This window comes from Megascapheus bottae, chromosome 12 (genome assembly GCF_031878675.1).
Source record: "Megascapheus bottae isolate mThoBot1 chromosome 12, mThoBot2.hap1, whole genome shotgun sequence".
NCBI classification, from domain to species: domain Eukaryota; kingdom Metazoa; phylum Chordata; class Mammalia; order Rodentia; family Geomyidae; genus Megascapheus; species Megascapheus bottae.
In genome coordinates, this window is record NC_143520.1 from 37,459,010 (window position 1) to 37,471,937 (window position 12,928).

The following is a 12,928-nucleotide window of genomic DNA, read 5'->3' on the forward strand; positions in this document are numbered from 1 at the left end:
ACACAGTTATGTGTTAAAATTGTGTCCTGATCTGATATTCCTATCAAGTGTGAGATGGTTGTCAGTGCTACTGAAAAACATAACTACCTTAAGTCTGTTTTAACAGCAAGTTGCCTGACAGGCTTTTAGAAATATATTTTCACCAGTGTCCACTTGGTATATTTACAACTTTGTAAGGTGATAGTGGAGAGCAGTCTTTGTTGACTAAGGTGGTACCCATTTAGTGATACTTTTATTTATATAGTATTTCAGGCTTTTATTCTGTTTTGGAATGAATTGTGTCTTAAATTTTGTCCCCACTACTAAAATTTTCTGAAGTAATCATTTCAATGTAATTTTTCTCAAAGCAGTGAAATGACTCAGTCTCTGTCTTTGTAATGATATACTTTGATGATAGCAGATGTAATTAGTGCTTATAAAGTACATTTGATCTTTGGATGCCAGTGACTCACACCTATAATCCTAGCTACTTAGAAAGCTGAAATCTGAGGATTGCAGCTAAAGCTAGCCTGGGCAGGAAAGTCTATGAGAATCTTATCTTCAAGAAACTAATCAGAGAAGATTGGAAGTGATATAGTGGCTCAAGTGATAGAGCGCTAGCCTTGAGCAAAAGGAGCCCAGAGACAGTATCCAGGCCCTGAGTTCCAGCCCTAATACTGGTAAAAAAAAAAAAAAACAAAAAAAAACAACAATGAAAAAAGCAGAAAAACCCCTGGATTTGACTGTAGTAACTTTAGTGCTGCTGGGGTTCATGGGGTGATATTTAGCTCATTGAAGTGAAACTAAGCTTCAATAGTTAACAATGTTAAATATTATTTAATTATGAATCAGTGGTTAAATTTCAAGAGATGGGATGTCAAAAGTAAAACTACATGTTTGCTATCAGATTTAAGCCTCTGCAGAATTATAGATTTGCCCTTGATTTGTGTGTAACTTTGAAAAAGTCCTGAAAGACTTTTTCCAGTGCCTTGGTTTTTGTTTTTTTTTTTTTTTTTTTTTTCTGTTTTTTAACCTCTGGATGTGCATTTGTGCTGTTATTTCTTGATTCTCTTCTCAAGCTGCAGGTGTTTGGTTGTTGGTGCATCCTTACCACTTCTTGTCAGCTGCTTTACCTTTTCCTCAAGTAACATTTTGTAACAATATTCCTTACCTTGAGCAACTTGAGGATTTAGCAGTGCAAAAGGGGCCAAGGCCACATTCAATTGTTAGGTCTATTCTTTTTTTTTTCAGCTTCTTTTAGCAAGATTTCCTTCATTTTGCTAATTCTAGGAATTTATAAGAGAGCCCTAATTGATTGTTTATTATCATTGTCACTTTATTTCCCACTGAAACATTTGACAATTTTTTCGTTGCTTACATGGAGAAAGTTGAAAACCATTATTTGAGTGTGGAAAGCTGTATAGTAAAGTCAGTATGCAATAGTTTTCTGCAAAGAATTTATCTAGGTCAGATTTCAAATCAATCATAACAGTATTATTTCTAATAGTACCCATAAATAGAGAGATAGATAAGAACATTTGTATGTAAAGAAATATTGGGAAAAGAAGTTTTTTATTTGATTTTTTTCCCCAAGTGAGTACAGGTTGTAAGATTTATCATCAAGTTTTTACCATTTGAATTTTTGCTCCCTGTGTAATTTTCATGGATAAATGTGGGTTTATAGTCAGTCTCGTGTCTAGCACATGACAGTGTGAGGAGCTGTAATATGGAGACTGATCACCTCGAGCAGTCAGTCTTTTCTGAAGGGATTTCATTGCTGCAGATTCAAATCTCTTTTGCCTGCCAGATCATATATTCTATAGGCTGCCTGTTTTGTAAACTGTGATCTGAAGTTCAAGAAAATCTGAAGTTTATAAGAGAATAAAATTATAAAATTGGGCTTACTTTGAAGAGTCATCTGTTACTTTTAATGTAAAATATCAGCATTAAGTAGTACTAAAACAAGTATTGCATAAACTAATTAGTATAAATTTTTATCTTTACCACATAACTTGTCGATTATTTAAAAGTAACTAGTGGTATTGTTTTTGTTGATGTTTTGATAAGAATTACAATTTTCTTTTACAATGGCCAGTATAATTATGAACAAAACTTAATTTGGTCAGCTTTTGGTCTTTAATATAATTTCAGATAAAGATCTTTTTAGCCATATCTAAAAATATTCTGTTAATTTAAAAATAACATGCTAATTTATTCTGTTGTGTGATGATGGCATAATAGACATTACTTGACCTTGCCTTTGTCCAAATTTGGAAGAGTAGTTGTCAAAATGAATATGTTTTCAGCTCATAATTTTATCCACTTATGTATGTTTACAACTTATATTAAAAGTGATTGTATAACTGTAGTCAGCAATGTATCTTTGCTCCTATCACCTGATGTCTGTCAAATAAGAATAAATGTTGGATAGATTTTACCACCACCAACAACAAAAAAGCAAGTATTTCACATTTTACCACAGGGCTTTAGCAGTATTGGCAAGAATTTCTTGTCAACTGCTTTCAATAACAGGGATCTGAACAAGCCCCATGTCACAGCAGAAGTCCCTCATTCCATGTCACTAACCCATATTGTTCTACTCCAGACTTCTGTCAATCTCACCTTAAGATGTGAGGGGATATTGTGCATGATCACAATGAAAGCTACCTACAAACCAAACGAGTGGCAGGAAAGTAAACAAGGTGTCTAGTAAGGCATCAGGAAGTCACTGCCAGTTGCTCTTCATTTCACTAGCTCCAAAGAACGTGTTTTTAGTTCTCAGTCAATCCAATAATCAGAAGCTTAATCAACAGGCTGGAGTTGAAGATTTCTAAGACAGTCCTGTACCCTATTTTATTTTTTGGTAAATGTTTTATATAAAACATGAAATCCAGTTCTACTGTATGAAAAGCTGAATACTTTAATAGTAAAAATATCTATGTTTAAATTTCTCTTTTTAAAAAGACACATAATAACAAGAAGACTCATTTAACTTCTCCCCACCTCCTACAATATCAACTGTCCACCCTGGCAAGATACATTAAGGCAAAGGCTCCAGGAGAGACACATCCACCTTGGCTGTGGCTGGAGAGACTGAGGAACACACTGCTCCTCAGAGGGTCAGCAGAAAGGCTTCTTCCTCGTGTTCACCGAGCCGTCCTGCATCCCAAAGTACACTCTCTCTGCCATGGTGATGAACAGGCCTGTGTCTACCACATCTGGGATCATTTTAATGGCAGTATTCACTTCACTCCATTTGTGCACCCGATCAAACTTCCAATCCAGGATAAAGTTCCCATTATCTGTTACCACAGGACCTGCTTTGTTGACAGCCATTCGAAGTTCAACTTCACCCCCAAACTTCTGGCTCACAGCTCCGCTCATGGGACATAGGCCATTGGGATGACCTCTATAGGGATTCCTTTGTGCAACTGATCCCCAATGTTGCTACTCTGGGGAGTTGCAACTCAGGAACGGGGAGGGACACACAGGGCCAGCCTGTAGTCCCCCTGAGCAGAGCTCGATGGTAAGTATCGATGACCCAGCCCTTCCCCAATTACCGGGGAAGAAAAAAACCACAGAGTCAGGAGCAGTGTTAACCATGAAAGCGCATCAGATCTCTGCTGATCTCTGCTGATCTCTGCCGCTCTCTTTTTATTGCGTCAGACAATTAGTCATATTCTGTTGGGGTAAGAGAAGGTGGGATCTGGGAAGCTAGCCAATAGGAAGAGGGCCACCATGCTACCACTAAGGGTCTGGGGGGGACTTTCAGGTACTGGGAGGGACCAGTGCAGGAAAGCGCGGGAGACCTGCACTGCTGTGAGCCCACTGCAGCTGCGGGGGGCTCAGTCGAATTACATACACAGAGATGCCTTAAGAGAAGTATGCAAGGACCGAATGCCTGGCCAAAGCCCTTCAATTGCAGCTGAGCCAGAATCAGGCATCAGAGATGGAGGTCAGGCCCCAACACCCCAAGGTTCACTGAATCTTTCCTGAAATCAGCAATCATGATGAACAGACTGGTATACCCAGCCACAATATTCTCCTGGGTCAGGCAGCCCCCACCACCCTTGATGAGATTGAGTTCAGAATCTACTTCATCAGCACCATTGATAGCAAGGTCAATCTCTGGATGTCTATCCACATCACTGAGGGTTAAGCCATACTGTAGGATGAGCTGCCAGGCCTGAAAGGAAGTGGGAATAAAGACAAGGTTCAGATTCTTTTGCTTCATTCTTTCAGCTATCCGCTGCACAGCATGAACAATTGTGGAACCACTTCCAATTCCCGGCACTTGGTTATTCTTCATGTGGTTTTCCATGCTGCTCGACCCGCCAGCTTCTTCGCTTCTTCGGCTTTGGACATTGTGGATTGGGACGGGCAACCCCTGTGGGAATCCGGACTGCTGGAGCTCCCAGTACTACTGCTACTGCAGGGTCCTGGACTGTTCATGCCCCCGCCCCCACGCCCCCCGCAGCTGCATGAGGAAACCCCGGAGGGCCCAGCTGTTCCTGCCTCCACCAGAGGCTGCGCCCCAGGCCCACCCGGGCAGCGGGTTAAAGAATTTATTAACATTGATTTTTACATCATATTTCAAATGATGTATTTAACAAACAATTATTCAAGAAGGGAATCTCTATATACAATCACTGGCACTTAGATTTTAGAACATAATTAAAATTAGGCTGAGGGTTTGCATGTCATAGATACATACTAATCTATGTAATAAAACATTATGTCTATAGAGCCATAGATTTTTATGTCTATGTAGTTGTGTTTATATTTCCAATATCATGTCCATAGCATTGGGTATGCAAATATTGAGTCCTCGCTTTTGTACTGTTTGGATCCAATCTCCACTTATTAAGGATACCATGTGCCTTTTGTGCCTTTGGTCTTGATTTGTCTAGCTCAACAAGATTTGCTCTAGATTCATCCACTTCCCTGCAAATGCCATTATTTTATTTTGTTTGTTGGCTATGTAGAATTCCACTGTTATTATTTTTTTTTGAGAAATTGTCATACTGATTTTCACAGTTGTTGCAGCAATTGACATTATCACTTACAGTGTTATTTAGGTTTCTTCTTTCCTACAATCTGTTGCTGTTTGTATTCTTGATGATGACTAATCAGACTGGAATAGATGGAATCTCAGTGTTTGAATGGCATTTAATTTCTGGCCAGAGATATTGAATATTGACTCATGTATTCATTGATCATTTGCACTTCTGAGACATATGAATGTATTTATTTTTGTTTATTATCTGTCAAAATGTTGACTCGATTATTGACTAAGGTTTTAGATTTTAAGATTTCTTTTATAATCAAACTATTTGATTCCTACCATGTTTCTGGGTAGAAAATAATCTTCAATTTCTGTTGGTTGTATTTTAGCTTAGTGACCATGTGCTTTGATGTGCAGGAGATTTTTAACTTAATGCAATCCTACTTGTCAACTCTCCTACATGTTGAGACCCTGGAATCCATAAAGTTCCCATGGATACCAACAAGTTCCAATATTTCATTTCCATAATGGTTTTAAGATTTCAGGAGTCATATTAAAGTCTTTGATCTACTTTAAATTGGTCTTGGTTCAGATTTAAAGAGAGGAGTCAAATTTCATTTTTCTGCATATGAAGATCTAGTTTTCCAAATACTATTTTTAAAGAGGTTATGCTTCTCCAAATTATATTTTGGCTCTTTGTAAAACATCAGTTGGCTGTACATGCATGGGTTTATATCTGGGTCTTCTAGTCTGTTCCACTTGTCTTAGGATACGGTTTTGTGCCACTACCAGACTCCATTTGTTATTATGATTTTATAGTATAATTTGAAGTCAGCTATTATAATTTATAAAACCATCAGCAGAATTATTTTTCATATACATTTTAATATTGCCTTTTGCATCTTTGTGAGGAATCACATTGGGAGATTCACAAGTATTGCATTAAATATGTAGATCTCTTTTACAAAAATGTAGATTTTCACCTTCTGAGTCTACCAATCCAAGAACATGAGAGGTCTTTTGAAATTCTCACTTTCCTCCCCACCCCCCCTCCTCCTTCTTCACTTCCTCTTCCTCCTCTTTCCTCTTCTATTTTTTATGCTTTATAGTTTCACTACAGAGGTTCTATAACTCCTTGGTTAAGTTCATCCCTAGGGCTTTTTTCTTCTTCTTACAGTGTTTGTGATTTGTATTTTTAATTTCCCTCTCATCCTATTCATTGTTGCTATATCTAACAGGTACTTATTTTCAAATGTGTTGATTTCTCAACTTTTAAAAAAATTTAATTGTGTCTTATAGAACTTGTTGGATCATGTAAACTAACATATTTCAAGATATTAGGACATGTTTATATCACCTAGTTATCTCTTACATACGGTGAATAGTGTAATCTTTAGACATTCTTATTTACATACCACTCTGATTTAATAATTCTACTCTTTGTGATCGAGACATATTTACAAAATGAATTTTCAAAATACATAATATTTGTAATAATTCAAAATGGGAAATTATATAAATGTCAATCAATATTTAAGTGCCACAATAAATCATGATTAATAGAACACAATATTGCAAAATTTCAAATTATAAACTACAGATACAAAAACTATGGATGGATATTTGAAGACATACATACAATATTCTTTTGAGTGAAAAAGCTTACACGAAACAGCACATTCTGGAAATAGCACATTCATTCCTATGACTTCTAGAAATAACAATCTGATATGTCACAATAGAATCTGAAAAGTTCATGCATTAGGATGGGAGAAAGAATGGGGATGGGGATGAATAAAGGATGGGGATAGGAGTGATTGACTCTAATGGGATCCAAGGGAACTTTCACAGTTTGTGAAGGATTCTTATATCTTATGTACAATGCCATTTGAAGAAAGAAGGAAAAAATCCATTTGTAAAAATTCCAAAGCATTCTGCACTTACTATTTCATTGCCAAAGCAAATCATAAAAAAATGTGATTATGGTACAAAAGGACCAAGTAAAGGGAGCAGGGATTCAGCAGAGGTACTAAAAATTTATTTTATATCTACTTTTATGGGCCTAACTATTAATTTTAAACTTTTCTGTGCATTTTTGAGCACTGCGAAGGGAGGATTCTGAACCTACAGCCAGCTGCTTGGAATGACAAGCAGCCTGTGCCTGCCCCACCTGAGGGGACAGGGGCAAACTTCTCTAGTACTCAGGCTGTAAAGATCTCAGCCCAGCCAAAGCCTCACCATTTCAGCTCAGCAACCGACTTCTTTTAGATGTCTTTTTCCCTTTTTTCCACCTCACCTGAACCTCTTACTAAACATAGTTTAATATTGTATCAGTGTTAGTGTAAGGATCATTTCTTAGTATTATGCCAAATGTTAATGATAATCTACACACCCAGAAACAAACATATATATAATATATAAATATAAGTAAATAAACATGTGTTCTGATGGAACTCAATACACTGCAGATGCAGACTTCCCGCTGAAATGGTGAACTATTTTTATTTTATTTTATTGTCAGTTGTCGGGCTTAAAGTCAGGGTCTGGGTGCTGTCCCTAAGCCTCTTCCTATCAAGGCTAGCACTCTGCTTGAGCCACATCACCATTTCTGGTTTTTGAGTGGTTAACTGAATGTAAGAGTCTCATGAAGACTTCCGTGCCAGGGGTGGCTTTGAACTGCAATCCACATCATAGCTCTCTGAGTAGCTAGGATTGTAGGTGTGATCCACTAGTGTCTGGTTCATTATTTTCACTCTTTTCTTTTTTTCTGCTTGGATATATCCCACTAAGTATACAGTTGTTGCTTTAACAAGTACCTTTAGATAAGCCAATAACCTTAAATTGTAATTTATGTTATTTCAATGTGACACAGGTTTACACAATTCTTTTCACTCTGCCCGGGGTGGAGAAGAAAGAACGGAAACGGTAAGATATATAATTTTAACATGTCACTTAAAAATCTCATTGCAAATAAAGAGAAATTAGCACTGGCACCTAATTACCAGGGCAGAATATTAACACATGTCAGATAAGCCTTTTTTAACTGGTCCAAATACAATTCTCTAATCATATTACCTATTGTTACTTAGTATATGGATAATCCCAAACTGGTACATCTAGGTCCCCAAAGTCATAAAATTTTTCTAATCTGAGGGTGCCTCTGAGTTGTTATCTTATAAGAATTAGTGTTATCATAAATAACTTAGGAAGTACATTTGACAGACTTAAAGAGAACAAAAAGTATTCATTCTCTTTGACTTAGAATCATGTTCTTGGAGAGATTTTGCTCAGTATAGGAGAATTAAAAAAGAGTATTTCAGGTCAAAAAAAATTCCATATGCTAACAGATTTTTCATTTATCACTTTTTAAATATAATATTTCACACAATATGAACATAAATATAAGGCATAACTGCATACAGTATGTAATTCAGATAGGCTTAAACTTAATAAGAAATTATTTCTAACATGTGAGATTTCTTCTCTTGAAAATAATATCAACTATTCTACATTTCTTTTTTGCCTTTGATCAGCTTTTGAGACAATTTATACTGATAGTATAAATTATTATTAATACTTTCTTTTCTGTAAAAATAATACTATTTTACACATATACACTCAGATACACAAAATAGCAAATGCAAACGGTTTTAAGAAATCAAAATGATGCTGAGAGTCATTATTTATGACTGTAGTCTTAGCTACTCAGGAGAGTAGGGTCTAATATCATCCACTGGAGTCCACTGGGAATTTGAAGTTGGCCTGGAGGGAAAGTATGAGAGATTCCATATTGAACTAACCAATAAAATGTCAAAGTGGAGGTTTGTCACAAATTTCAGAATGTCAGCTATAAACAAGAAAAGAGAGGGAAAGAGTTTGTGAGGCCTTGAGTTCAAAACTAGTACCTGCTCAAAATGATCATAAATATTTTAAGTACTTTTAACTTCCTATTTCTCCTACCTCATCTACTTTTCAAATGAAACTATAGGATTGTGTAAACAAACTTACATTCTATTTGCTTGAGATAAGATAATATAGTTGAAACTAACAAGTTTCTTTATGACAGTTTAGAGGAATAGCACTTCAAAGCAGAATGTCCTGTAGAAGATTTCCAGGTGGGACTAGAGATTCCAAGGGTGCAAAGACAATGATCCCTTCCTGAAAGTAGGTTTCCATTTAGAAATATTCACTGTAGAAAGCTGGACTTGAAATCTTTGTGATGTGATATGATACCTATAAGCAGGGAGATTTTTTGCAGAGCAACTAAATAACTAGTTGCTATTCTGTAACTTAAAGTTGTTTTAAGAGAAGTGTCTTTTATCTTTATTCTTGGTATTTATGAATTTGGCTATTTTTCCGCCTGAATTTTCTTGCAAAACAGGTGCTGAGAGAGTGTATTCATCAGACACAAAATTTCTTTCAGGATTCATATTCCAACCACAACTCTAACATCCTCCTATTAAACAGAATATTATAAGTCAGAAGGTCCTCCGATTTAGGTTTTGTTATTTATTTGGAGAAAATTAAAATCTCAAGAAAAAAGAGAATGAAAGTGCTAATGATCCATGCTAAATAATTCAGGTTGTAGATTTTTATTATGAGGAAGAGTTAAGCTACTGACAAAGAGAACAACAAATAATATCTTCATTTAAGTCTGAGAAAATGTCATATGAAGAGATTTTTTGTTGTTGCAAAGCTGGGTTCCAGAATTCACATTGTCTATTCCATGACGACAGCTAAAACTCTAAACTCAACAAAATTTAAATACTTCAATACTAACAGGACTCTATCTTGTCTTCATTACCCTGAGACCATATGGAGACTTCAACTATACTCCAAGAAAATTAATAAAAAGACACAAATCCTGTTTATGAAGTAATGGGAAATGTGGGAAGATGCTTCCAAAAGAACTCAAGCATAAAACACACAAACAAAAATTATATTTTTTCTTCTTTTTTTAAAAATCAGTAACATAACCTGAAGAAAATAAACCAGCATTCTTAAGGGTAATAATATTTTGATAACCTTGAATATCTAAATATATTTCATTTTTTCATACTTTTTCCCCCTTGTGCTTTTCCTGATCTCAGGCCTCAGCACTGTCTCTAAGCTTTGACTTTTATTTATTTTTTGTTTTGTTTTTCTCCAAGGTCTGAGCTGTACCCCTTAAGCCACTTACATGCTACTCTGGCTTTTTAGTGTTTAATTAGAGAATTCCTTCATCTCAGCCTCCTCAGTAACAAGGATTACAGGTATGAGCCAAAAGTACCTTTAATGAATTGTATTTAATGAATGTCTATGGCTTTCTAGACAGATGTTACTTTGATAGGGGTTTTACTTTTACAACATGCTTTAAGGGCTGACTCACAAATGAATTTCCCTATACTTTTCCTTCTCTTTTCCTCAAGTGAAATGATGTTTTGCTATTTAGAAAATCTAAATTTGTACTAACCTCTTTTTTAATGCAAATCATGTACTTTTCCACTTAAGTTAATTGCTTTCATTTTCCACTTTAGATGCAGCATTTATCAGCAGGTACATTAATAATCTCTGCTTTGCCAATCACATTGCCCAGCCACAGAGGAGGCCCCTCATCAGTATGGGTGTCTAAATGAACTGACTTTTACAGGTTTCTCGTCTATTAAATAAGTTGCTGGACAGCCTATAAACACATTGCCTAATACCAATTTTCATTCCCAAATATCTTGCTGTGAAATTTTTGCTTTACAAAACTCACCATATTTATTAAGCCCTGTAGGTACAGATATTTTTCCTATTTGCTTTTATCAAATGTTTATCTTTCCTTATCTTTGTCTGTTGCCATAGTAGCAGCTCTAGCATGAGGCTGAAGACATCATGAGGATCCTTAAGCACACAGACTGGTGACCACAGGGGTGGCAGCTTGCTTATGACACAAAATGAGTGTTTTCATATGCCCTAAACTGCAAGGAGAGAAGCCTTGCATAAAGGCGCTTATCTGTCAAGACTGTGTTATGGAGTTTAATAGAAACATATGTATAACATTTACCCTCAATTCTTGAATGCATATGTTTTAATTGTTTTAAGAACAATATGTTGCTTTTCATTTTTTATGAAATGTACAAATGCTTCCCTATTATTGAGTCCCAGGTATGTGAAAGGTAGCTACCCCAGTTCATGGGAGGAAAGTGACCACTGAAGCCTCACTATAAGTCATCTGCTGTGACGTCTTTGGCTTCCCAAAGGATTCTTCATTATTTCCCTTCAATTATTTCCCTCCAGTTTTCCCAAGTAAGTCATACTACAACCTTTATAAAATGTTATCTGTCTTATTTTACTAATGTCTTTTTTCTTTGTGGTTTTCTTCTTTTGTTCAGCCTATAAGCAACAGAATTTGTCCACTAAGAGTCAAAGATCACAGAAGGTTCTGTTATGGAATGGAACTCTGAGAATATCTATGATAAGTTTGTCATCTATCCCATGAATAAATTCTGTCATTGAGAGGGACAGTTAATGTTGAAAGGTTATACACAAAATTAAAGGTGTAGTGAGTTAAAATTGAATCTCTTCCTTGAATACTATTACAGTCTCTGTTCTCAATTTTTACTATCCATGAACCTCTGCATTGTCTCACATGCACCAACATTCCATCTCATTTATGCTTCATTCATTCATGTCGTTAAGTATTTGTCAAGAACCAGCTCTGTACCCAGTGCCAGTAACTCAAATTTGTAATCCTAGCTAATCAGTAAACTAGGAGCTAGGAATGGTGTTCAGACTCAGCCCAAGCAGGACAGTCAATGAGACTCTTATCTCCAGTTAATCACTGAAAACCCGAAAGTAGAGCTGTGGCTCAAGCAATAGAATGCAAGCTGTGAACACTCAGGGAAGAAAACCAGCATACAATGAGATAGAATCATAAAGGGCCTTTCCAGAAAATGGTTTAGAGTCTTTCTAAATAGCCAAGCAGTGAACACAATTTATCAAAAGTCCATTAATGTAAGAAACAGAGGTCATAAAAATGGCATAATGGGCTCCAGGACAGAGGAAGCAGATTGCTAGTAGAGTGCTTGCCTAGCATGCACATAGCTTTGGGGGCAACCCCAACACTACAGCTGGGAGTAGAAAGATTTAATTTCTTTTTTTATGACAACTGCATTTGGAGACACACTACATGGCTCCTATGCCATCTCTGTCACATCAAAACTGGACTTGGTTGTTTCACTTGTAAACTATACATATTTGGCTCACAGGATTGTTTAATAACAATGAATGGCTTAATATTTGTAAACTACTTGGAAAAATACATGACACACAACAGATATTTTCTTCAATTCTTTTAATTTTTTATTGTCATAGTGATGAGTAGCAGGGTTACTGTATTGGTACAGTAGTGGATACATAACTTCTTGAACATTGTTACCCTTCCTTTGTTTTCTCCTACTTTCCCTCCAACTCTCTCCCAGGTTGTAGAATTCATCTCCAACATATTTTCTTGTGAATATCACTGTTATAATGGTTCAATCTTTGTTATTTACCCTGCATTTCCCCTTCTTTCCCTGGTTCAAATAAGTCTACAAATGTAGGTACAATGCACTAGGTACCAAAGTCAGATAAAGCAACAACAGAGGATAAATCAGAGGGAGAGAAAAAAAAAAGGAGAAAAAAAAGAAAAAACGGGAGGGGTAAGAAATATCTTCACAGAGAACATTAAAAACAACAACCACAAAGATAAATCTCTTATTTCCCCTGGCCAAAGTTCATTTCACTAAGCTTCTACCGTTGTGGCCATATGTACATAGCGTTTGAACGATTGTCCTCCTCAGCCTGGAAAATCCTAGATACATACTAATTATTACAAATGAAGGAAACCATGCAGCCTATGTTTCTTTGGGACTGGCTTAGTTTGCTTATTATGATTTTTTTCAAGTCTTTCCATTTCCTTAGGAATGGAGCAGCACCACT

General features: G+C 36.1%; 1 long non-coding RNA gene and 1 pseudogene across 1 annotated transcript; one reads left to right on the plus strand and one right to left on the minus strand.

Annotated features, from left to right (window-relative positions):
- Window positions 1–2,982: 2,982 nt before the first annotated feature.
- Window positions 2,983–4,540, minus strand: LOC150056428 (ribose-5-phosphate isomerase pseudogene; annotated as a pseudogene).
- Window positions 4,541–9,055: 4,515 nt separating this feature from the next.
- LOC150056429 (uncharacterized) lies at window positions 9,056–11,521 on the plus strand. Its single transcript, XR_016537326.1, has 4 exons — window positions 9,056–9,148; window positions 10,135–10,236; window positions 11,114–11,254; window positions 11,341–11,521. It is a non-coding gene; the product is annotated as an uncharacterized LOC150056429 (long non-coding RNA).
- The last annotated feature ends 1,407 nt before the right edge of the window (window positions 11,522–12,928 follow it).